The 23,727-nt window shown below is 39.4% G+C and overlaps 2 protein-coding genes across 20 annotated transcripts in view; one reads left to right on the forward strand and one right to left on the reverse strand.

Annotated features, from left to right (window-relative positions):
• Tmem266 (transmembrane protein 266) overlaps positions 1–8,815 on the reverse strand; it is a 110,719-nt gene extending 101,904 nt beyond the window's left edge. The window contains exon 1 of one of the 5 annotated variants that reach the window (XM_076851173.2): positions 8,740–8,815. The gene's annotated coding sequence lies outside the window, so the exon portion shown is untranslated. Of the gene's footprint in view, positions 1–8,612; positions 8,720–8,739 lie in introns of those variants that run through there. The other 4 variants (XM_076851174.2, XM_076851169.2, XM_076851172.2 and 1 more) reach the window with 4 other exon arrangements.
• Positions 8,346–23,727, forward strand: part of Nrg4 (neuregulin 4) — a 205,220-nt gene continuing 189,838 nt past the window's right edge. For 3 of the 15 annotated variants that reach the window (XM_076851195.2, XM_076851183.2, XM_076851196.2), the window contains exons 1-3: positions 8,779–8,960; positions 11,378–11,435; positions 15,475–15,563. The gene's annotated coding sequence lies outside the window, so the exon portion shown is untranslated. Of the gene's footprint in view, positions 8,478–8,772; positions 8,974–9,062; positions 9,649–10,192; positions 10,298–11,373; positions 11,436–12,275; positions 12,298–15,474; positions 15,564–23,727 lie in introns of those variants that run through there. The other 12 variants (XM_077109179.1, XM_076851185.2, XM_076851186.2 and 9 more) reach the window with 12 other exon arrangements.

Raw genomic sequence — 23,727 nt, forward strand, 5'->3', positions numbered from 1 at the left:
TTAGAGTGCGGCTCTGTGGCCAGGAGCAAACTCCATGGGGAGAGTTGGCACACCTCAGGTCAAACATAATTCTTCCAATCGTAACCAACTATAATCTCTCTAGAAATGTTATTTTTGGTTTAAATACACTTATTGTCAAAATACCTAAAAGTATTTTGAGCATTTAAATACATGCCAAAAAATACCCAAGAATGATTCTAATAGTCTTTGCATGTGCAGTTGCATCCAACTCCCCACCCGCTGAGACCTTTAGGAGCAAGATAGTCTGAACTTGTAAACTACTTTATTTACATCTTCTTATTTGTGCCATAATCTGTAACTGCTTCGAAACATGAAACTTTCCCTATTAGTAATTTCAAACTCAAATTTACCTTTCATTTTATTATAATATTCATCTTCATTTGACCCAAACTGTTCGAGTTCTATATTTTGCGAACTGGGAAGATGTTGAGTTTTCTGTACTGATCCTTTAGGGCAGTGGTTCTCAACTGGGGGACAAATTTTGCACCCAAGGGACATTAGGCAAATTCTGGAGACATTTTTGGTTGTCACAGTGGGGAGGGGATTAGTGATAGTACTACTGGCATCTAGTGAAGAAGGGTCAGGGATGCTGTTAAGTACCCTACAGTGCTCGGAACAGCTCATAACAGTTATCTCAAGATGCAAAGAGCATGGTCCATAATGGCTTCCAGGGTGACAGAGAGAAAATTGTTTCATTAGCTGTTTAAGAAATTGTGACACTTCATGACCTCAGGGACATGGCAGATACTGATGTAAATGTAGGTTTTGCAAGGTTTTTCTTTGTTTTTTCCTTTCTTCCTCCTTCTCTCTGCCCACCCCCTTTCCTTTCAAGGTGGCCTGTCCTTTAATTTCCACCAAACTTCAGTGCTTTCTTCCCCTGGTACTGGGTAAAAAGAAAGCAGGACCAGAACGCAGAGGCTCAGCAGCAGGCCTGTGATATGGTCTGAAGGATTTATGTATTTACAGCTCTACCTCTGAGGGTAGAGAATGAGGATGGGGGAAAACGAAAACAACAACAACACACAAACACACACAACTCCAAATCTTAAGTAAATCAATCAATAAAAATTCTAACCACTTTCACTTGGTGGGAGTTCAATCTACTTTAAAAAAGCATTCAGGGCTGGGGTTGTGGCTCAGCGGTAGAGCGCTTGCCCAGCACGTGTGAGGCCCTGGGTTCAATCCTCAGCACCATATATAAATAAATAAAATAAAGGTATTGTACCCACCCACAACTAGAAAAAAATGTTTTAAAAAAAGCATTCAAATAATTCCCTGTATTCCCATTATTTTAATTATTTCTAGATATTCTTTCTCATTCCAAAAAGGTTCTGAAGGGTTCACTGTTCCAATGATGTTGACTCAATTTTTCTCATAGAAAACTTAAATGGGCTCTGGAATGGAACTGATCAAGTCAGGTTTCAATTTAGGAGGGAAAAAAAAGGATTGGGGGAGGACCAAAGAAACTATTATGCTTTGGCAGATAAAAGATGAGGATGCGAGGTAAATTCCTACTATGTGTAAACTAGAGTGCTAAATGCCAAGGAAGGGTATTTTTTGTTGTTGTTGTTTTGTTTTTTGTTTTTTTAAAGCATTCATCACAACTGCTGTCCTTCCGTGATCTGCAATCTGCCAAGGGGGGGGGGGGGGCAGGATACCGGACACTCTGTGCTCCTGCCTCCCCATGAGTGCATCCCTTAGACCCTCCCTTCTCTGGCTGTGAAGCAGGGGCAGAGAAGTAGGCGGTGAAGACCCTGCAGTGGGGACAGCACCGACTCAGAAGTCTCAGAAGTGGCAGAGCCTGGGAGAGGGCAGGGACTAAACTAGAAGGGAGCTAGGTCCAGGGAGTCAGGGTTTTATTCCAAGATACAAGGGCATCAAAGTTATCTAAATAGAAAGTCAGGTTGATCAAGGGTGATGTTTTGTGAGCACTTACTCTTTACTTGGAACACTTCATTTAATCTTCTCCTGAGAATGCCATGATGTGGCTCCTCTTCTCCCTTTTTTACCGATAAGCATAAAGAGCCAGCGGCAGGGGCAGGGATGGAGGTGTTAAATGTCTTATTTAAAGTTATGGAGTTGGTAAGTGGTAGGGCCAGGATTCAGATCATGGGCAGAACCTATGCTTTTAACATGTCACCAGATGGCCTCTCTCTCTGGATAGAACAGGCAGGATGAGAGAGCAAAGGGGAGACCAGAGAGACAGAGGCACGGCCAGGAAGGAGCTGCCAACAGAGAGCATTTCAAGGAGTAGAAGAAGTCGATGGGGTCAGATGCTGCTGAGCCATCAGGAACGAAATCTGAGAAACGGCCATTGGATTTGTGATTAGGCAATCACCGGTGACCTTTACGAGTTGTGTTTCAGTAGAGGGGCAGGGACAGGGGTTCCTTGTAGGGCACCAAGCAGGGAGCAATAGCAGACAGAGCTCTGAGTAAAAACTGGCAGTGTAACGGCTGGGAGAGACAGAGAGAAAGTGCCAAGACTTTCTTTTGAGATTCTGTCCTTAAACACTGGAACCTTTTCATTATTTGATGTATTGCAATATGTTTCACCCGCTTTTGTTTTGATGGACAAACAGAACAAATATTTGCAATTGTGGTAAAGGAGAATTAGGAAGTATCATAGAAGTTTTGTTGTTGTGTGGTGTTGTTTTTTTAATGCTGCATCATTCAAGTAAAATGCAAAGATTTAACTATTTTGAGGGAAACTGTTGCAGGGAAGGTTAATAGACCTTACACATTACATGGGCTGGACAGAGCAGCAGTTCTACCGCTAAGGCAGGGTGGTGTGAGAGATCCAGGGTGTGATAACTTGCTTCGGACTTGTTTTGTGCCAAGCATCTCAGGCAATATGGTTTGATACTGAATCTGGAAAATAGTTGCCTGAACCCAGTTTGGACTTCTAAAACCTGGGCTGCAAAACACAAAAATTCTCATAAAAAAATATTTGTTTTAATGAGAGATGGGAACTGGGGTTATCAGCCTTTGCCTAGCTACTGGGCAGTTCCTATTACAAATCAGAAGTAGTTTTAGGGAAGCTGTGTTTTGAAGGGGAATTCTACTTATGAAAGATAATTCAGACCACAGACAACAGCAATTAGAGCCACCAGGAGGAAGAGGTGGTGGCAGCAGTAGCTACTCAAAGGCTGACATACAGTTTCACCAGGACTTCTTCCCAGGATCATTAACTCCCTTCAGCATCCCAGTCTGGTCCATTCTAAAGTGCTTCAAAGTTGAAATAGTTCTTAAAATTTTGCTCAGCCCAAATGAACTCCTGAGAACTATAGATATATGAAGGATATATGGATAAGAGTCTGGGGCTTCTTGGGCTGAAACACCCTCAGATTACAATGCTCTTGGGATATGCTTCCTGCCAAAACATCTCAGACATATCAAGTAAGTGCTTTGGTAGTGAAATCCCACACCCTGGCTTAAACAGGGAAGACACCAGCAGGTATTTATAATGCTTAAAAAACGGCAACAGACTACTGTAGATAGTGCAGTGATTAACTTGCCTGGGTGCAAAGCCGGTATGTGTGACCAGAGATTCCTTCTTCTTATTTCTAGTGACTCAAGCCACTGGAAAAGTTGGTGGTTGGCAAAGAAGTCCAGATGTCTTCTTTGGAAGTCTTCAAAAACCTTATGCACCTCCAGCAGAGGGAAACCCACACAGGTCTCTTCTCTATCATAGGCCTTCTCCCCACAAGCTTTTGCTACCTAGTCACACCTCCAATTTTCAGGTGACTTTCTTTCTGTCTTCACAGGACCTGACTCTACCTGAGAGGTTCCTCTCTCCCCAACACTGGCCCAAAGGAAGACAAATCTTCCCTGATTCTTTTCCACTTTCCCCAAACAACACATAAAGTCTTTGCATCTTAGAGGTTTCATTGCTCACTAGAGGGAACAGTAAGGCTAAAAAAACAAAACAAAACAAAACAAAAAAAAAAAACAAAACAAGAAGTATGAGAAACTGCAAAGATTCAAGGATGCAAAAGTGACTTGTCAGTTCTTTTACAACAGAACCAAAGTCAGGGAGTGAACAAAACAGAAAAACAAAAAACAAAAAACAAAAAAACCTGTCTTCCAGAGTATTCACTCTATGGGGGAGATGGGCCATAAGCCCAAGAATGATTTAAAGCACTATGCTAGGAGATGCTATGAATACAAGACAGCGAGAAGGGCTAGGAATGCCTGTGGGGAGGTAGATTTAAAGGAGTGGTTAGACTTGAAGCCATGCCTAGAAGAAGTGAGATATCTTTCATGCAAATATCTGCAGGAAGAGAATTCCAGAAGAGGGGTACACTAATACTAAAACCCTGAGGTGGGGGAGCAGCAAGAAGGCAAGTGTGGCTGAGGCAGAACAGGATGGAGGCCAGGGAACTATGAGGCAGAGAACAGTTTCTTCTGCAATCAGAGCAGTAAAAGGGAAAGAACCTGGAGTCTGAGCTATGCCGACCTGGCCTTGAACCCCGGTTCTGTTCCTGTATCATCTATCCTGTGCTCTACATCTCCTACTCTATAAACAGTTGAACACAAAACGTCACTGCAAAGGGATATGGAATGTGAAACTGCTTATCACAAGACACAGCCATGCAAGGTTCCCACTCATCAGTCACCAGTTCCCTCCTTCTTTCCTGGTTACAGGGCTCTCCAACCCCACTTAGCTCCAACTCTGGCTGAATGGATGGCGTCTAGAAGAAGGCCATTCAAGATCCTCCAAGAGGTCCCAGCTGCGTTACCAAGTACAAGAAAACAAACCACCAAACAACATTCATCTATGTATGTAGTATAGTATTGTTGGCAAACATGTTAATTTCCATATTCAAAAACCTGGAGGAATTTAGACTACACTGTTAATAGTTGTCATTGTTGAAGGTGAAGATTACCAAAGATTTGGGACACTGACCTTCAACCATCTGTATTTCTGAAGTTTGAACATTCTACAAGCACGTGTTGCACTGGCAAGCAGAAATCACAACACAGGTGAGTGTTGACGCAAGGGAACATGTCTCATGGACCTGCCTAGTATCAGCACTATGTAGTCCCTATCCCATCCCACACCCAAGGGAGCCTGGTATGGTCTGACTTCAGGAACTCTTAGAGCTTCTTTATGGAGAGACTGAACACAGAAGGAACCGAAGGGAGCTCTAGATGAGACCTGGACCACAAAAGATCTTGGGATGTATGAAACTGAGATGGACCTTGGCTAGTGTCTATGAATTCCAACTGGTTCCATTTGAATAGGGGTGGAAAGTGAAGCACTTTCTAAATTAAATCAAACACCCTTGTTACAGCTGCCACCAAGGAGAGAAATAGAGACTGATGAAAATCCAAGTATTTCAAAGTACAAAGCTGATTGTGAACATCTTTTGTGATTCAAGATTGCTGATGTTGAAAAAAAATTCATTTTAAAGAATACTAAATTAAGGGATACTAAGAGAAAAACTATATTTCACAACTAAGTGAAGCCTGCAAGGTCATCCAAGGGAAGACAAATATCCCTGTTGCCAGTGTCTTACTCAACAGTGTATTACAATGTGCATTATAACCAGTCACAGCAAGACATGTGAGTTATATCACTTGGAAAACTTTTAGTCCTCTCCCCCTCTCCAAAATATACATTCCTGGTGAGGGGAATAAAAAACAATGCCTAAGCATCTGTAATTGCCCATATGGCTTTTCCCAGTTTAAATACATGTTGCAAGAGAAAATGTAGTTCAGAAACATTTTTACATTCCCTGAATTGGCCTTTGCACCAAAAAAAAAAAAAAAAAAAAAAAGGTGCTCAACTCTGCATTAAATGAAATTCTGCTTGAATGGAAGATGATTGACTAGTACACCTCTCGTTTTGCAATTATAAGATTCCCGATTGGAGAAGACAGTGACGCTTCCCACAGGAAAATCAATTCCCCCTCCCTCCCCGAAATTAAGCAATACCTCTCTTCTCTGCTTCTTCCCAGGTACCATCAGGACTCATCTTGAGTTTATCTTATCACAGACTGGAAATCCCCAGGGCAGAAAAATTCCAGTTCAGCATTTCCATAAGCACTCTTCCCAAACTGAGTGTTTTCCATGAAACAAGACCACTATACAAAATGCTTTACTGACAACAGAATCACAGAGCTATATGATGAAAAAGGTAAAATATTGGTGCTCTAAAACCAGTCATATTGCCCAAGGAAGAAAATGAACTTATCAATTTACAAGAGGCAACCTTATATTTCCTGTTTAATATTATTCATCATTGGTCATTAAAAGCTGTAATGTCCATAGAATATACTTTTAGATGATTCCTTATATTCACCTATACCTTTCTAACTACTCTCTCAATTTATATGACCTGATTACAAAAGCTAGTAGCTCCATGGAGTGAAAGTTCCACTGATGCAACTACAGTATTTTTTAAATAAATTTATTTTTTGTAGTTGTAGATACACAGAATGCATTTGTTTTTTTATTTTTATTTTTTATGTGGTGCTGAGGATCAAACCCAGTGCCTCATGCATGCTAGGCAAGCACTGTGCCACTGAGTTACAGCCCCAGCCCAACTACAGTAATTTTTAAGTCCATGAGAACTGCTAGGAATGTGTAACAAAATCCAGTACCTGCATTATAATAATGCACTTGCAAAAAAAGATTAAATAATTGTCCATGAGTAAATATACAAATTCCAAGAACTTTAAATGAATAATTGCTATGGTCACAGACTATATGATCTGTGATTATGGTCCATGGTCCATGGCTGGTATGGATTCTTTCCCATTAAGGCACTCATACCAAAGTGTGATAGGCAGTGTTGTGAAGACCAGCAGTTAGATGAGAAGAGAGTGTATGGGGCAGTGAGAAGGGTAAGGGTGGGATGAGATAATGAAAAATGATTCATTCTACTGGATTTATATACACTTAATAGGTTAATATTGGGAGTGAAAACTTTTTGAACATAGCTGCTTGTGTGGGAAAGTTCAACAGAAGCATGTCTTAGACCCCAATTTTTAAAATAGGCTGAGCGCCACTGCGAAAAGTTCCACACAGACCCTTTCTGAAACAATGGTTTCTCTTATTGGAAAACCACAAAGTGTGCGAAATCTATGAAGTGGAAAGTCAGATCTGGGCTAATGGTCTTCTGAATAAGCTTGATCTTAATGAAAAGGTAGAGGAACAGCAGCATTGGGGTTAAAGCTACCCTCTCTTCATTAATCAGATACTGTTGAGTTTGCATCCTTACCCTGTGCTGGACTGTGTGACCTTGGACAAGTCTGTTAACCTTTCTAAGTCTTAGCTTCAACTTCAACATGGAAATAACAGGTTTGGGAAGGGGCCGCCAGGAGATCATGCACAAATGGATTTCAGCTCAGTATCTGGTGCATATGAGCATCCTTTCCATGATCAGATGTGGCACTACAGTCCGGCTGTCATATCCCAATATCTTGTGATAACCATTTTCATCTTATGCCACTAGCTCTTACTGTTCTTTTCACCACATTATTTGCAGGGGTGGGGGAGGAAAAGGGGTAAGCAGTTACATTCATCCCACTTTTCCCACTATTTCTCAAAACAAGATGAAAAGCCAGGGAAATAGGTAACGTACACTGAAAAAAATTTAGTCCTTAGGACATGACGCTGTAGGAATATGGAATATAGACAAATCATATAATTTCAATCTATAACATAAGGCATCAAATCATAGGTAGGTTTTATTCTAAAAGAAACAAAAGCCAAGCATCATGAAAGAGGATAGAAGGCACACATATGGGCCTATGACTATCTCAATATTGGTGACTATGAAACAGGGATTGGGGGGATATAGTATGGGGGGACTCTTATGGGGTCTGACTTCCAACAGGTGGCTAGTTTTAGTCATCTTCAGATGCAAAGCCTTAATGAGTTTGAGTATTCAAGTCGTGGGGATTCTGTTCAAGGCCTCCTCTTAGCTATCAAGCAAGATAATTTCCTGGGTTAAAACCTCATTGGCAAGTTAGTAAGCAGGGAACTGTCTGCTGTAGCTTACACCTGTCCCCTGAAAGGAATTCTGGCCTGATGGTGAAAACCCACCATTCTTTCCAAACAACCATCCCGCCGCTGGGGCGCCTCGCGACAAACGGGGGAAGCCCACTAGGAAGTGGTCACGATCAACCAAGCCACAAATCCCCAGGGTGTGGGATTTCCACCTCTATACCACGTCTAAAATCCGAAAATAGATACCCGCTTGCCATACTGCAATGGGATTCCCCCAGCAGCAACTCCCCCCACCCCCAGTTACATGTTTTATTAATAAATGCAAGATGGCACACGGAGGCAAAGAATGGGAGGTAAGGCATCTGCAGCTGGACCCGAACCAGGGCAGTTTGCAAAAATAAATAAGAAGCATGTGACAAGAAGCAGGTCCCCAGGCTGGAACTGAAGACCTGGGATGCCCCACGCACCTTCGCCTGGCTTTCCCCACCAGGGGGATGAAGGTCAGCGGCAAGATCCCAGTCCTCCCGGGCACGCACCCTGCAAACCTTGACCGGTCCCTACCCCTTTCCCAGCCCCAGGACCCAGGCAGTGAGGCAGGGGAAGCCCCGGCCGCAGCCGGCTGCGAGGACACATACCTGCTGCCTGGGCTCGGGATTCGCTCGGCTCTGCAGCGGCCCGGGCCCCGGCTCTCGCTCCCTGGGCTCCCCTCTCCGCCCCCCCGCCCCCTCGCGGCCCCGCGGCTCCCTCCGCCCCTCCGCCCACCGCGCTCAGGGGCGCGCGCGCGGCCTCGCGCCGGTGGCTCGCCCGGACCCGCGCCTGCGCCCTCGCCGCTCGCCGGTCGTGCGCGCGCCCCGGAGGCTGCGGAGCGGCGGCGCGGCTGTCTAGGAAACCGTGGCCTCGGCGGGCCCGGGCTGGCTGCGGGATCCCCGCAGGGGGCGGGGGCCGGGTCTCAGCCGCCACAGGGGCCGAACACAGCTCGCGGGGTTCGTGGCGTGGGTGAGGCGGTCGCGGGGCAGGGCCGGGCGCCCGCGTGTGTGTGTGGACAGAGGAGAGGGTCACGAAGGGGAGGTCTGAAGGTGGAGGCGCGCGGGGCGGAGAAGCAACAAGTGCCGAGGCCGAGGGGGCGCTCGGGGAAACTGGGGGCCCAGCTGGGGCTTTCCTACAGCCGAGCTAGAGACTAGGAACCTCTTGTCGCTTTGGTGCAGCGCTTTGCGGCTTCCACAGCTCATTTCCAGTTATGCGGTTTTATCCGCGCCCTGTAAAGAAGCGAACGGTATTCAGTGTCCTCTGAGTTTGAAGGCCACAGAGAGGACAGCACCTCTTTGTGGTTGGGGTCGTAGCAGAATGAGAGAGAGACCCCTGACTCTCAGTCTACTGTCTGGGAGAAAAACAACTGTCAGTATTCCCATTTGATGGTCTCAACTCAGGACCTCTGTAAGGCAGTGTTTCTCGCTCCATCTTCATTATCCTTAAGGCTTTGAAGACATTTCCCCCTCTCGTCCCCACCCCGCGCCGTGAAATTCAGCTATCACAGATGCAATGTGCACCTCTGCATGTACTGTATGTGTATCAGTGCTTTATACCCCAAAAGTAAGATTTTGCCCTGAGCAGGTATCCTGTCCGGATTGAGAATGCTCGTTCTAGAGCCATGATCACTAGTTAACTGGTTGGGTAAGTGGAGTCACTGAGCAATCTGGATGCAACGACAAATAGTCCCTGTAGATTAAAAAAAAGAAAAGTTCTCACGCATAAATGTACAACTCTTTCTAATGTCTGCAGGTGCTGCTGTGAGCACAGTTACTTAAGCAGCTTCTGGGTTTATTGTAGCTTTTATTATTTGTAGTCTTTGTCAATTCACGTTAAAAATATAGCCATTTTTCTTATGGAGACCTGACCTTTTACGTTAAAATACTTGAACAGATTGGAAACACTCATCTCTAGGACATAAAGTTCTAGATGGCCTTTGTTCTCATAGCTCTTCTAAAGATTTTATTTAGTTAGGCCCATTTGGCCTCCCAGGAATGCCCTTTATCTTTCTTGCTTCCTTTTCCCATCTCAGCTGTTCTAGTGAGATGATGGAAACTAGAAGACTTCCAAAACCCAAGTCAGATTTGCCCCAGGAGCTTGCATCAAAATTTTCTTAGATATAGGAATATCTAGATAGGGAGTGAGTATCTAATTTTGGCAAACTTGGAGTATCAAATTTCTTCTTCAGTTCTCCTTCACCTGTCAGCACTTCATACCCAACTGGAGTAAATTGTGGAATTTCAGGGGCGTGGGGGAATCTTGAAGGAGATATCAGTAGAAGCTACCTCATTTGGTAAGGATTTCCTTCACATGTTGAGAGGGAAGAAATATGGATTGGAAAGGGAAAAATGGGAGTGGGTTAAGAATACTTAATGGAGGATTCAATGGATGGGAGGTATAGTTTTCTGGCAGGTGGTGGCAACATTTCAACTGCACTTGATCTTGAAAGAACTTCGGCATAGCTCACCAAGTTATTACCCACTCCACGTTTTCCCCACTTAGTAGAATTCTACTTAAGATTTGAATGCCTTTGATTTGAAAAGCATTCAGTTACAATGCTATTTAATTAAAGTAGAACAAGTATTTTGAAACCTGTAGAGAGAAATTGGAAGACCACTTCAGCTTAACTGGAATCTTTGTATTCTAATGCAATTAAAAAATTTTCAAATGAACATTTTTTTTTCCTACAATGACTATCTATAAAGACCTAGAGAGATCTGCATAAAAATTACATGCTAACATATTTTATCCATGTCTTTTAAGTATGCTGTTTCTATCTCTGTTTCTCTCTGGTAATCTAAGTTCATGGAAATTGTAGGTGCAACCATTTTATGTTGTAGTGTGAAGTCAAAAATCCCCAAACATTTATAATTTGTCAGCTCTATGTTTCCCCCTGGTGGTGTGCTACTTCCATAGCACCTATCCAAAGTAAAATCTTCCTCTCTTGATAAATTCTTCAGGATGTTGAAAACCTAAATCAGAGGTGTAGAAGAGATGCCATTTGCTTTTCTCTATACTTGGCCTTCTTTGTTTTCAAATATCCTAGGATCTAACATCTGGAGGAGGATTAGCCCTTGAGGTTGATCCGTCTAGAGGAACTATGAAGATCTACAGCTGGTTCCCCTTTTGCTTAGGGCATTATTTTTAAACTTACCTAGTTTTTAAGAATCAATGGGGAACACTTGTTTACAAATAATTCTGGAACCTCACCTCAAACCTTAAGCTATAAATAGTATAGGTGCTGCTTCAGTAGACTATAGGTGACTAATGAAAGGAATTTTGTTGGTTGAGCTAACCAACCAGGGTTTAGGAGCTATAGAGCAGGAATGGAAGAAATGGTTTAAGCTTTGTATGTCACTTTCTTGCCAGATAGACCTGTTCCTAAGGTGGCTGTAATTGGCATGATCTCCTATACCAAGATAACGTTTGAGGTAAGCTAGATTTTCCTTTTGTCAAAAATACTGATTTTTCAGAAATGCCAAGATCACATAAGCATAAAATTTATGTGTGTGTGCAACTGCAAGGTTATGGGAGGGCAGATTGGAGATTACGTTGATCCTGTGAATGTCTGAAAAAGATTAATGTCAGAATTAAATTTTTTATTCTCTTGAAGTGGCTACTTGAAAAAAATAGAACAAATGAATCTGATGCCACATGATTTTTTAAAGTTTGAATAATACCCAAAGTCAAATTGTTAATGTTTATGCAAATGTTAATATTTTGAAAGCTCTTCTAAATGTTGTTTTAGAAAGCTTCAATTATTTGGAATGTAGAGGGAGAAAGCCAATTTGAGTCAATGGAAAGCTTGCTGTGCAGAATATATGTAACTGTTATTTATTTTGAAATTTAAGTATGCACAGTTAACCAGAAGGGTTTTTAATTAAAATCCTATTGAGATAACTTAAATAAATGAAATTGACCTGTAATTAGTAACATCCTTGTATAAACAGTATATGTGGATACAACACAATACAGTGCACTCAGTAGGCATTCAATAAACATTAATTGTGAAGAGGTTTTCTTACGACTAGGTTAAATATACCTAACACAGCATGCTCATCTTTTTTTTAAAATCTTTATTTTGTTTGTTTGTTTCTTTCTTTATTTATTTTTATGTGGTGCTGAGGATTGAACCCAGTACCTCATACATGCGAGGGAAGCACTCAACTACTGAGCCACAACCCCAGCCCCATCAGCATGCTCATCTTAAAAACAATACCATATGGATAGATTTCACCTTGATCACTGGCATACCAACCTTGGGACACTTAAAAGCAGTCACCTTGGACAAAGGTGGTAATTCTTATTACGTGTAGATTAAAACTATAATAAGACCACTATCTGCATTTTATTGCCAGTAATTTTTATATATCAATAATTCTCTATGCTGTTGGTGACAAAATATTCCTCCTTGAAAAATCTCATGTGGGGTCTAGGTTCTAAACAATTTAGACGATTCTGTTAAATTTTAGTAACATATGTAAGTTTCAAATTATCACATTTTGCTTGTGTAAGGCCCATTTTGCTTGTCCCCAGCCCCTTGCAAATAATTTATCAGATTGTAATGATTTATCCTTTAATAAACATTATATTTCATAAGGAAATTAATTTAGAGAACTACCTCTGATACTGTTGACTTTCACTAAACATAGACTCAAATACTGAATATGTTTCCAAGTAAATTTGTAAAAGTATAAGGTAATTCAGGACTTCAGGCATAGTTCATGTAACAATCCCTTTGGTCCTACATAGCCTACATAGCCGTGATAGTAAGGGTAAAGGAACAATTTGGTTATTTCAGTGTTGTCATCCTGTGTGACCATTTAAGTTTTTATTTCTATGTCAAATACAAGAGTTAGAAAAAGTACAAACTGAGGTGTAATATTTTTGGTTACCAAGTACAAATTTTATTTCATATGTGAAATTATTTTTTAAATTACCAAACTAAACTATCTTTAACTTTGAAATTTATTCTTTTTTAATTGTTCATATTTGCTTTAAAACTGAGTAAAAAAATAAAAATAAAACTAACTGAGTCAAGAAAATAGGAGATTTAATGTTTCTTACTACTGGAACAGACCAATATGTAGGCATAAGTTTTTTTCCTTTTTTCAAGAACAATAAATTATACATTTGGAACTACAGTGTTTTATTTCAGATTGTCATGTAAATGGAGTTAAATAAAAGAATTTTCACAGGGCTAGGCCTGTGGCTCAGAGGTAGCGCACTTGCCTAGCATGTGTGAGGCACTGGGTTTGATTCTCAGCACCACATATAAATACATAAATAAAATAAAGGTCTATGAACAACTTTTTTCCCCTGTTATTTCATGATCATTAAAGGAAATAGTCTCATCATATCAAAGAGGTGATATTAAAAAAAGATCCTTCTGGATGTCAAATATTCTGAGTATACCACACTAGGCCCAAAGCATCACCAAATGAATGCTATTTAATTTTTAAGTGAGTTTTATTATGTGTTTAACATAGTGTTTTATTATGTGTTTGGAATTTACATGTACTTCATGATGAAATTGTTCCTTTGACTACATAATTAATGGGCCAAAATGAAATATCAACAAATATATATTTGAGAGCACAAAAAATGATCTAATATTCCAATTAATGTAATTAGGTTACATTAAAACCTGGAAAATAACATGTTCATGTGTTTGTTATAGAATCTTAATAATTGTAGACATTTATTGAATGCTTACAATATGTTTGATATTATTTTATGTGTTTTAAATCTATATTTCATAATGATCCTTTTGGGAAGGTATATTTATTATCAGTTTCATGTTATCAAATGAGAAAACTAAGGCACAGATAGATGGATTTAGTAACTTGCTCAAGATCATACAGATAAGCAAATGAAGGAACCAAGATTCCAACGTGGTCAGTCTGATTTAGAGACCTGAAGTTCAACCCAGGGTGTCTCACTGCCTCATATGTATATATAGAGTTATACCTACATAAGTTTAAGGAATCATTATGTAGTGGGGAAGCCATTCTGGATTTCATTTTGTAACTTAACTCATTTTGTAACCTATAGTAAGGCAATCAAGTGAATGTCTCTGATTTAGAGAAGTTCTAACTTAACTCCATGTAGAAATTCTTTTTGTTTTTTCTTCCCCAGAGTTATAGGCATGAATTTTATTGAAGGGAAAGGAAAAGGGGACACTCTCAAGGGATACAGTAGGTCTCTCAGAAAAGAGAGGGACCCATATTTTCCTAGCTTTAAATTTTTATGATTATATGATTATTTTATGTAAAGAGTAAAATTTGACTTTTCACTTACTAACAGACTAAAAGTGAACCACACAAAGCCCAGCATGATTGAATTTAAAAGCAGATCAACTTTTATGTTTTGTGGTTGAAAAATACACTATTATTAAACCTATTATGTTCATTATATTACTGCATTCCAAAAATTGGCTTGATATAAACATTTTTAATACTCATATACACGATTTATATAATGAAGGTATTTGGAGCCACTGCCTTGATCTTCTTAGTGTCATATAGAATAAATGTTTTCTGGGAAAATGAGCTTTTTTTATTTTTATTTATTATTATTTTTTTGCAGTATTAGAGATGAAACCCAAAGCCTTACCTGTGCTAGGCAAATGCTCTATACTGATCTATATCCCCTACCTTTTCTAAAATTTTAATTTTTTTGAGATGGCGTCTTGCTAAATTGCTGAGGCTGGCTTCAAACTCTCATCCTCTTGCTAGTCTCTCTAGTAGCTGGGCTTACAAGCATGCACCACTGTGCTGAACTGGAAAATGAACTTTTAAGTGGAGGACAGATTATAATATATACAAAGTTCCCCCATTTTTTCTCATGAATTCTACTACTTTATTGAAATAATAATCCATATTAAGCCTTTATGAAAATGCATGTAAAATTATTTCTCAGGGGACACAACACAAAGACTAGCATTCATAGTAAAAATGTATATAATTCCTTGCCCTTTCCAAAAATCCCTACTTGTATGTTTGAAAGGACCTCCCTCCCCTCCAATAATCTTTTTAATAAAATTCTATTTCCTTTTTAACCCAACTTCTAGCCTTGTGTTTGGAAATAATAACAATAAATAGTTTCCTTGGGACCTTAAAAGATAGTAAAGAAGGCTGGTGTTGTGGCTCAGAGGTAGAGCATTTGCCTAGCATGAGTGAGGAACTGGGTTCAATCCTTGGCGCCACATAAAGTCATTGTGTTCACCTGTAACTAAAAAAATAAATAAATAAATAAATAAATAATTTTTAAAAAGTAAAGAAGCTGGTAAAATTAAAATATTAACAAAGTGAAGCTTCTACTTATAAAGTCCTTTTAGGTATCACTAAGTAAATAAAAATTCATATGAAATTTATTAACATAGCCTACTGTCTTGTTTTTATGCATTATTAAAATTGTTATATTTTGTTCTAATTTTTTCCTTTATGGTGTCTACATTTCTTATTAAAGCAGAAGAAGTAGAGGTGAACCATAAAGAGAAAGTCGGTTTCCTTTTACTTTGCAATTTAGAAAAAATCTTTCATCCAAGAACAGAACAGGTAAGTAATTATTTATTCCTTCTTTTTAACACCTTAGGGCTGTATATTTCACCATAATTTGTTAATTATACTCCTAGATCATTGGTTTTCATTTAACTAAGAGACAATAAAGATAGTCTCTGCAGAGTAAAAAATATTGCAATTTATAGTTTTACAAGCCTCAATTCTAATATTTGAGAACTCTATACGTATAGAACTGTGTTCAATTGTATGTTAACTATTTATTTAAAAAAAAAAACAGGAACAACAAAATGCTGTAAGCTTGTTAAGTCTAAGCCCAGTCTTTGTGATTTAAAAATAATATGAATAGAATTAGAGAAAGTTTCAGAGAGAAAGAGTCTGGAGAAAGCCCAAGTTGTCTGCTTAGAAAATTGAAGGCTCAGGGTGACTATAGTGCTTTTCAAGTACATAAGATGCTATTATTCTGAGAATGGTGCTGCCCTTTTTCAATATCGATAGCAGAAAAGTAGTAGGACAAACTTAGGTTAGAAAAGTCAGATTTTGAAATTAAGAATGCTCTAAGATTGGAATTATTTATCTTGGGAAGTTGAAGAATTCCCTTTCTAGAAGATCTTCTAAGTAGTGATTGTCTGCCAAGAATAGCTTATATACCTGCTTAAGTACCCACCATCAGCCTCCTAACCTTGTAATGCTATGGTTATTTTGAAAATCAGAGGGTGATTCAGGGCAACTGAACCTGACTTTAACAATGTTATGGGGTGGGCACAGTGATGCACACCTGTAATCCCAGCTGCTTTGGAGGTGAAACAGGAGGATTGCAGGTTCAAAGTCAGCCTCAGCAATTTAGCAAGTCTCTAAGCAACTCAGTGAGACCCTGTCTCTAATTAAAATATAAAATAGGGCTAGGGATGTGGCTTGGTGGCTGAGTGCCCTGTATTCAACCCCCCAAAAAAAGAATGTTATGGAAAAGTACAAAGTTATTTTGTGAGTAGAGATACAGTCATGTATTTTATTCCATTATTGGCCTTATGACTATCATTAACACATTCCATTTTTCTGGTTTGTGTCATGTTTAAGTACATATATGTTAACATTGATAGAAATTGAATTGTGGATGCTTAATGAATCACCTCTACCAAGAGTAGAGAGAAAGGTAGGATAAATTTCAAGAAGAGTATGTAGGATTGTTGAGGCCTGTTCTCAAAAATGTGGGATAAGGTGGATATTTCAGACAGTGAGAAGTAGATCAGAATGTGTTAATCTGAGAATAGCATTTGGGAGCAAGGAAAAAGTTGTTCCTCATGTTTTTCCATTGGGTCAGAGGAAAAGGGCAAAACAAGGAGAAAATCGTTATATTGGAAAAGGCTTCTTGTGATATAAGGGAGAACAGATTGTCACTAGAGTGAAGTATCAAGAAATTAAAAATAAATTTATGACAGAGTTTGTCCTCAAAGAATTGACTTTCTAGTAGATATGGTTGAAGGGTAGGGTTAAGGGAGGAGGAGGAGGACCAAGAAGTTGAATTGTGTGTAGAGAAAGTGTGGCTGGGAGTGTTTAAATATGAAGATGTGAAGGTCAAAGGCAAAAGAGGCATGTGCTCAGAGGTCAAATAAAACAGAAACAAAAGAAAAAGAAGTCTTTGTGTAGGTGAGGAAGTAGAGAATTGTTAGAGAAACAGTAGGACCATTATGATCTTTCTCATAAACAAGGAAATACGTGGATGATCATTTATGTATCTAAGGACAAAGTAGAGTGGGGTGGAGAAATGGTAATTCAGGCCCCAGAAGGGCACACGCATGTAAAAAGTCTCGAGGTGATTAGCTCCCTTATTTCATAGGGCAGTATTCAGAGATACATCCTATTGGGCTTTTTATTGATTGTAGTCAGAGTTTCTAGGCTTTGAGGAAACCTCTAGGAAGATCAGGGTAAGAGACAACACTGTAAGGGGATAATGGGGCTGGGAAGAAATATAATATCCCCCTTTTTGCCATTGTTGTACAGAGCTGCAGCATTTTGTAGGAAACATGCATAATTCAAGACTATTCCTGGCAGTAAAGAGTGGAAAGTTTCCTATTGTCAAGTGGTAGTAGTTTAAATGAGTTTATGAATCACTTACCAAATAACTTTGGTACTGTGATTTTTGATGAATTATTAATTTGGGGAAATTTTTATTTCATAGTTTTCATAAAAAGTTAATCTTTATTATCAAGTCATTTTTATATTACATAAAATATAGCCATTCACAATTTAGGTTTTCTAATTAGGAGTAGTGATGATGGTTGACACTTATTGAGCCCTTCTTAAGTTCCAGGCATTTGTATACACAAATTCTTTTTTTTTTTTTAATTAATTTTTATTGTAGGTTGTTCAAAACATTACATAGTTCTTGATATATCATATTTCACACTTTGATTCAAGTGGGATATGAGCTCCCATTTTTACCCCATATATAGATTGCAGAATCACATCAGTTGCACAACCATTGATTTACATATTGCCATTCTGGAGTCTGTTGTATTCTGCTGCCTTTCCTATCCTCTACTATCCCCCCTCCCCCCTCCCCTCCCCTCTTCTCTCTCTACCCCCTCTACTGTAATTCATTTCTCCCCCTTATATTTTCCCTCCTTTCCCCTCACTTCCTCTTGTATGTAATTTTGTATACCCCTGAGGGTCTCCTTCCATTTACATGCAATTTCCCTTCTCTCTCCCTTTCCCTCCCACCTCTCATCCCTGTTTAATGTTAATCTTCTTCTCATGCTCTTCTTCCCTACTCTGTTCTTAGTTACTCTCCTTATATCAAAGAAGACATTTGGCATTTGTTTTTAAGGGATTGGCTAGCTTCACTTAGCATAATCTGCTCTAATGCCATCCATTTCCCTCCAAATTCTATGATTTTGTCATTTCTTAATGCAGAGTAATACTCCATTGTGTATAAATGCCACATTTTTTTTATCCATTCGTCTATTGAAGGGCATCTAGGTTGGTTCCACAGTCTTGCTATTGTGAATTGTGCTGCTATGAACATGGATGTAGCAGTGTCCCTATAGTGTGCTCTTTTTAGGTCTTTAGGGAATAGACCGAGTAGTGGAATAGCTGGATCGAATGGTGGTTCCATTCCGAGCTTTCCAAGAAATCTCCATACTGCTTTCCAAATTGGCCACACCAATTTGCAGTCCCACCAGCAATGTACAAGAGTACCCTTTTCCCCACATCCTCGCCAGCACTTGTTGCTGTTTGACTTCCTAATGGCTGCCAATCTTACTGGAGTGAGATGGTATCTTAGGGTGGTTTTGATTTGCATTTCTCTGACTGCTAGAGATGGTGAGCATTTTTTCATATACTTGTTGATTGATTGTATGTCCTCCTCTGAGAAATTTCTGTTCAGGTCCTTGGCCCATTTGTTGATTGGGTTATTTGTTATCTCATTGTCTAATTTTTTTAGTTCTTTGTATATTCTGGATATTAGGGCTCTGTCTGAAGTGTGAGGAGTAAAGATTTGTTCCCAGGACATAGGCTCCCTATTTACCTCTCTTATTGTTTCTTTTGCTGAGAAAAAACTTTTTAGTTTGAGTAAGTCCCATTTGTTGATTCTAGTTATTAACTGTTGTGCTATGGGTGTCCTATTGAGGAATTTGGAGCCCGACCCCACAGTATGTAGATCATAGCCAACTTTTTCTTCTATCAGACGCCATGTCTCTGATTTGATATCAAGTTCCTTGATCCACTTTGAGTTAACTTTTGTGCATGGCGAGAGAAAGGGATTCAGTTTCATTTTGTTGCATATGGATTTCCAGTTTTCCCAACACCATTTGTTGAAGATGCTATCCTTCTTCCATTGCATGCTTTTAGCCCCTTTATCAAATATAAGATAGTTGTAGTTTTGTGGATTGGTTTCTGTGTCCTCTATTCTGTACCATTGGTCCACCTGCCTGTTTTGGTACCAGTACCATGCTGTTTTTGTTACTATTGCTCTGTAGTATAGTTTGAAGTCTGGTATAGCTATACCGCCTGATTCACATTTCCTGCTTAGAATTGTTTTTGCTATTCTGGGTCTTTTATTTTTCCATATGAATTTCATGATTGCTTTCTCTATTTCTACAAGAAATGCCGTTGGGATTTTGATTGGCATTGCATTAAACCTATAGAGAACTTTTGGTAATATCGCCATTTTGATGATGTTACTTCTACCTATCCATGAACAGGGTATATTTTTCCATCTTCTAAGATCATCTTCTATTTCTCTCTTTAGGGTTCTGTAGTTTTCATTGTATAAGTCTTTCACCTCTTTTGTTAGGTTGATTCCCAAGTATTTTATTTTCTTTGAGGATATTGTGAATGGGGTGGTTGTCCTCATTTCCATTTCAGAGGATTTGTCGCTGATATACAGGAATGCCTTTGATTTATGCGTGTTGATTTTATAGCCTGCCACTTTGCTGAATTCATTTATTAGCTCTAATAGTTTCTTTGTAGACCCTTTTGGGTCTGCTAGGTATAGAATCATGTCATCTGCAAATAGTGATAATTTGAGTTCTTCTTTTCCTGTTTTTATGCCTTTAATTTCTTTCGTCTGTCTAATTGCTCTGGCCAGTGATTCGAGAACTATGTTGAACAGAAGTGGTGAGAGAGGGCATCCCTGTCTTGTTCCAGATTTTAGAGGGAATGCCTTCAGTTTTTCTCCATTCAGAATGATGCTAGCCTGAGGCTTAGCATAGATTGCTTTTACAATGTTGAGGTATGTTCCTGTTATCCCTAATTTTTCTAGAGTTTTGAACATAAAGGGATGCTGTACTTTGTCGAATGCTTTTTCCGCATCTATCGAGATGACCATATGGTTCTTATTTTTAAGCCTGTTGATGTGGTGAATAACATTTATTGATTTCCGTATATTGAACCAACCTTGCATCCCAGGGATAAATCCTACCTGATCATGGTGCACAATTTTTTTGATATGTTTTTGTATCCGGTTCGCCAGAAGTTTATTGAGGATTTTTGCATCTAGGTTCATTAGAGATATTGGTCTGTAGTTTTCTTTCTTTGAAGTGTATTTGTCTGGTTTAGGAATCAGGGTGATGTTGGCCTCATAGAATGAATTTGGAAGTTCTCCCTCTTTTTCTATTTCCTGAAATAGCTTGAAAAGTATTGGTATTAGTTCCTCTTTAAAGGTTTTGAAAAACTCTGCTGTATACCCATCCGGTCCTGGGCTTTTCTTAGTTGGTAGTCTTTTGATGGTATCTTCTATTTCCTCAATTGATATTGGTCTGTTTAGGTTGTCAATATCCTCCTGACTCAATCTGGGCAAATCATATGACTTAAGAAATTTATCGATGCCTTCACTATCTTCTATTTTATTGGAGTATAAGGATTCAAAATAATTTCTGATAATCTTCTGTATTTCTGAAGTGTCTGTTGTGATATTGCCTTTTTCATCCCGTATGCTGGTAATTTGAGTTCTCTCTCTTCTTCTCTTTGTTAGCGTGGCTAAGGGTCTGTCGATTTTATTTATTTTTTCAAAGAACCAACTTTTAGTTTTGTCAATTTTTTCAATTGTTTCTTTCGTTTCGATTTCATTAATTTCAGCTCTGATTTTAATTATTTCTTGTCTTCTACTTCTTTTGCTGTTGTTTTGCTCTTCTTTTTCTAGGATTTTGAGTTGAAGTATTAGATCATTTATTTGTTGGTTTTTTTCTTTTTTTAAGGAATGAACTCCAAGCAATAAATTTTCCTCTTAGAACTGCTTTCAATGTGTCCCATAGATTCCGATATGTTGTGTCTGTGTTTTCATTTATCTCTAAGAATTTTTTAATTTCCTCCTTGATGTCTTCTATAACCCATTGATCATTCAGTAACCTATTGTTCATTCTCCAAGTGATGCATGATTTTTCCTTACTTCTTTTATCGTTAATTTTCAATTTCATTCCATTATGATCAGATAATATGCATGGTATTATCTCTACTCCTTTATATTGTCTAAGAGTTGCCCTGTGACATAATATATGATCTATTTTTGAGAAGGATCCATGTGCTGCTGAGAAAAAAGTGTAACTGCTTGATGTTGGGTGGTATATTCTATATATGTCAATTAAGTCTAGGTTATTAATTGTGTTATTGAGCTCTATAGTTTCCTTATTCAACTTTTGTTTGGAAGATCTGTCCAGTGGTGAGAGAGGTGTGTTGAAGTCTTCCATGATTATTGTATGGTGGTCTATTAGACTCTTGAACTTGAGAAGAGTTTGTTTGATGAACATAGCTGCACCATTGTTTGGGGCATATATATTTATGATTGTTATGTCTTGTTGGTGTATGATTCCCTTGAGAAGTATGTAGTGTCCCTCTTCATCCCTTTTGATTAACTTTGGCTTGAAATCTATTTTATTTGATATGAGTATGGACACTCCTGCTTGTTTCCGAAGTCCATATGAGTGATATGATTTTTCCCAACCTTTCACCTTCAGTCTATGTATGTCTTTTCCTATCAAATGCGTCTCCTGAAGGCAGCATATTGTTGGGTCTTGTTTAGTGATCCATTCTGCTAGCCTGTGTCTCTTAATTGGTGAGTTTAAGCCATTAACATTTAGAGTTATTATTGAGATATGGGTTGTTCTTCCAGCCATATTTGTTTATTTATGTTACTAAACATGGTTTGTTTTCCTCTTTGATTATTCCCCCCCACCTTTACTGTACTACCTCCCGCTGTTGGTTTTCATTGATATTTTCCATTTCCTCTTCCTGTAATATTTTGCCGAGGATGTTTTGAAGAGCTGGTTTTCTAGCTGCAAATTCTTTTAACTTTTGTTTATCATGGAAGGTTTTAATTTCATCTTCCATCCTGAAGCTTAATTTCGCAGGATACACAATTCTTGGTTGGAACCCCTTTTCTTTCAGTGTTTGAAATATGTTATTCCAGGATCTTCTAGCTTTCAGAGTCTGTGTTGAAAGATCAGCTGTTATCCTGATTGGTTTACCCCTAAATGTAATCTGCTTCCTTTCTCTTGTAGCTTTTAAAATTCTCTCCTTATTCTGTATGTTGGGCATCCTCATTATAATGTGTCTAGGTGTGGATCTCTTATGATTTTGCACATTCGGCGTCCTGTAGGCTTCTAGGATTTGGGATTCTGTCTCATTCTTCAAGTCTGGGAAGTTTTCTCGTATTATTTCGTTGAATAGATTGCTCATTCCTTTGGTTTGGACCTCAATACCTTCCTGTATCCCCATGACTCTTAAGTTGGGTCTCTTTATGTTATCCCATATTTCTTGAATGTTCTGCTCATGGTTTCTTAACAGCTTTGCTGAGCTGTCTATGTTCTTCTCCAGTTGAAATACTTTGTCTTCATTGTCTGATGTTCTATCTTCTAAGTGTTCTACTCTGCTGGTAGTATTCTCAATTGAGTTTTTAAGTTGGTTTATTGTTTCCTGCATTTCCAGGATTTCTGTTTGTTTGTTTTTTATAACCTCTATCTCCCTGTATAATTGATCTTTTGCTTCTTGGATTTGTTTGTGTAATTCATTGTCGAAGTGGTCGAAGTGGTCTTTCATTGTCTGATTTTGCTGTCTAATGTCTTCCTTGAGACTCCAGATCATCTGAAGCATGTATATCCTGAATTCTTTATCTGACATTCCATCTGCTGCAGATATTACCTCTTCTAAAGTTGAGTTGACCTGCATTGCTTGTGGTCCTTTCTTTCCTTGTCTTTTCATACTGATCGCGTTTCTTTCTGCTTGGTGAAACTGTTGTGTTATTGATTTTTCCCCCTATATATTTATATTGCTCTTGTATAGCTGCAAAGTCTCCCTCGCAGGCTTTGGCGGTGGCTCTGCCCCTCCTCCAATTGAGGCAATGTGCCTACCACGCCTGTTCTTTCGGTGGTCACAGGTCCGCCTACCTTGCAGGTGTGAGCAGCGGCTTTGCCCCTCCGCTGGCCACTAGGCCTGTTCTGTCTGTCGGTTGCAGATCTGTCTACCTAAAAGGCGCTGGTGGCGGCTCTGCCCCTCCCCCGACCGGGGCGATGTATCTGGCGGGCCACTGGGCCTGTTTTGTCGGTGGTCACTGTTCCGCCTACCTTGCACGTGCGTGGAGCAGCTGTGTCCCTCCGAGAGTTGCTGGGCCTGACCTGCCGGTGGGTGGCAAGTGCACCTACCTTGCAGGTGCGGGGGTGGCTCTGCCGTTCCGCGGGTCACTGGGCCTGATCTGCTGGTGAGTTGCAGG

This window comes from Callospermophilus lateralis, chromosome 3, assembly GCF_048772815.1.
Source record: "Callospermophilus lateralis isolate mCalLat2 chromosome 3, mCalLat2.hap1, whole genome shotgun sequence".
NCBI classification, from domain to species: Eukaryota; Metazoa; Chordata; class Mammalia; order Rodentia; family Sciuridae; genus Callospermophilus; species Callospermophilus lateralis.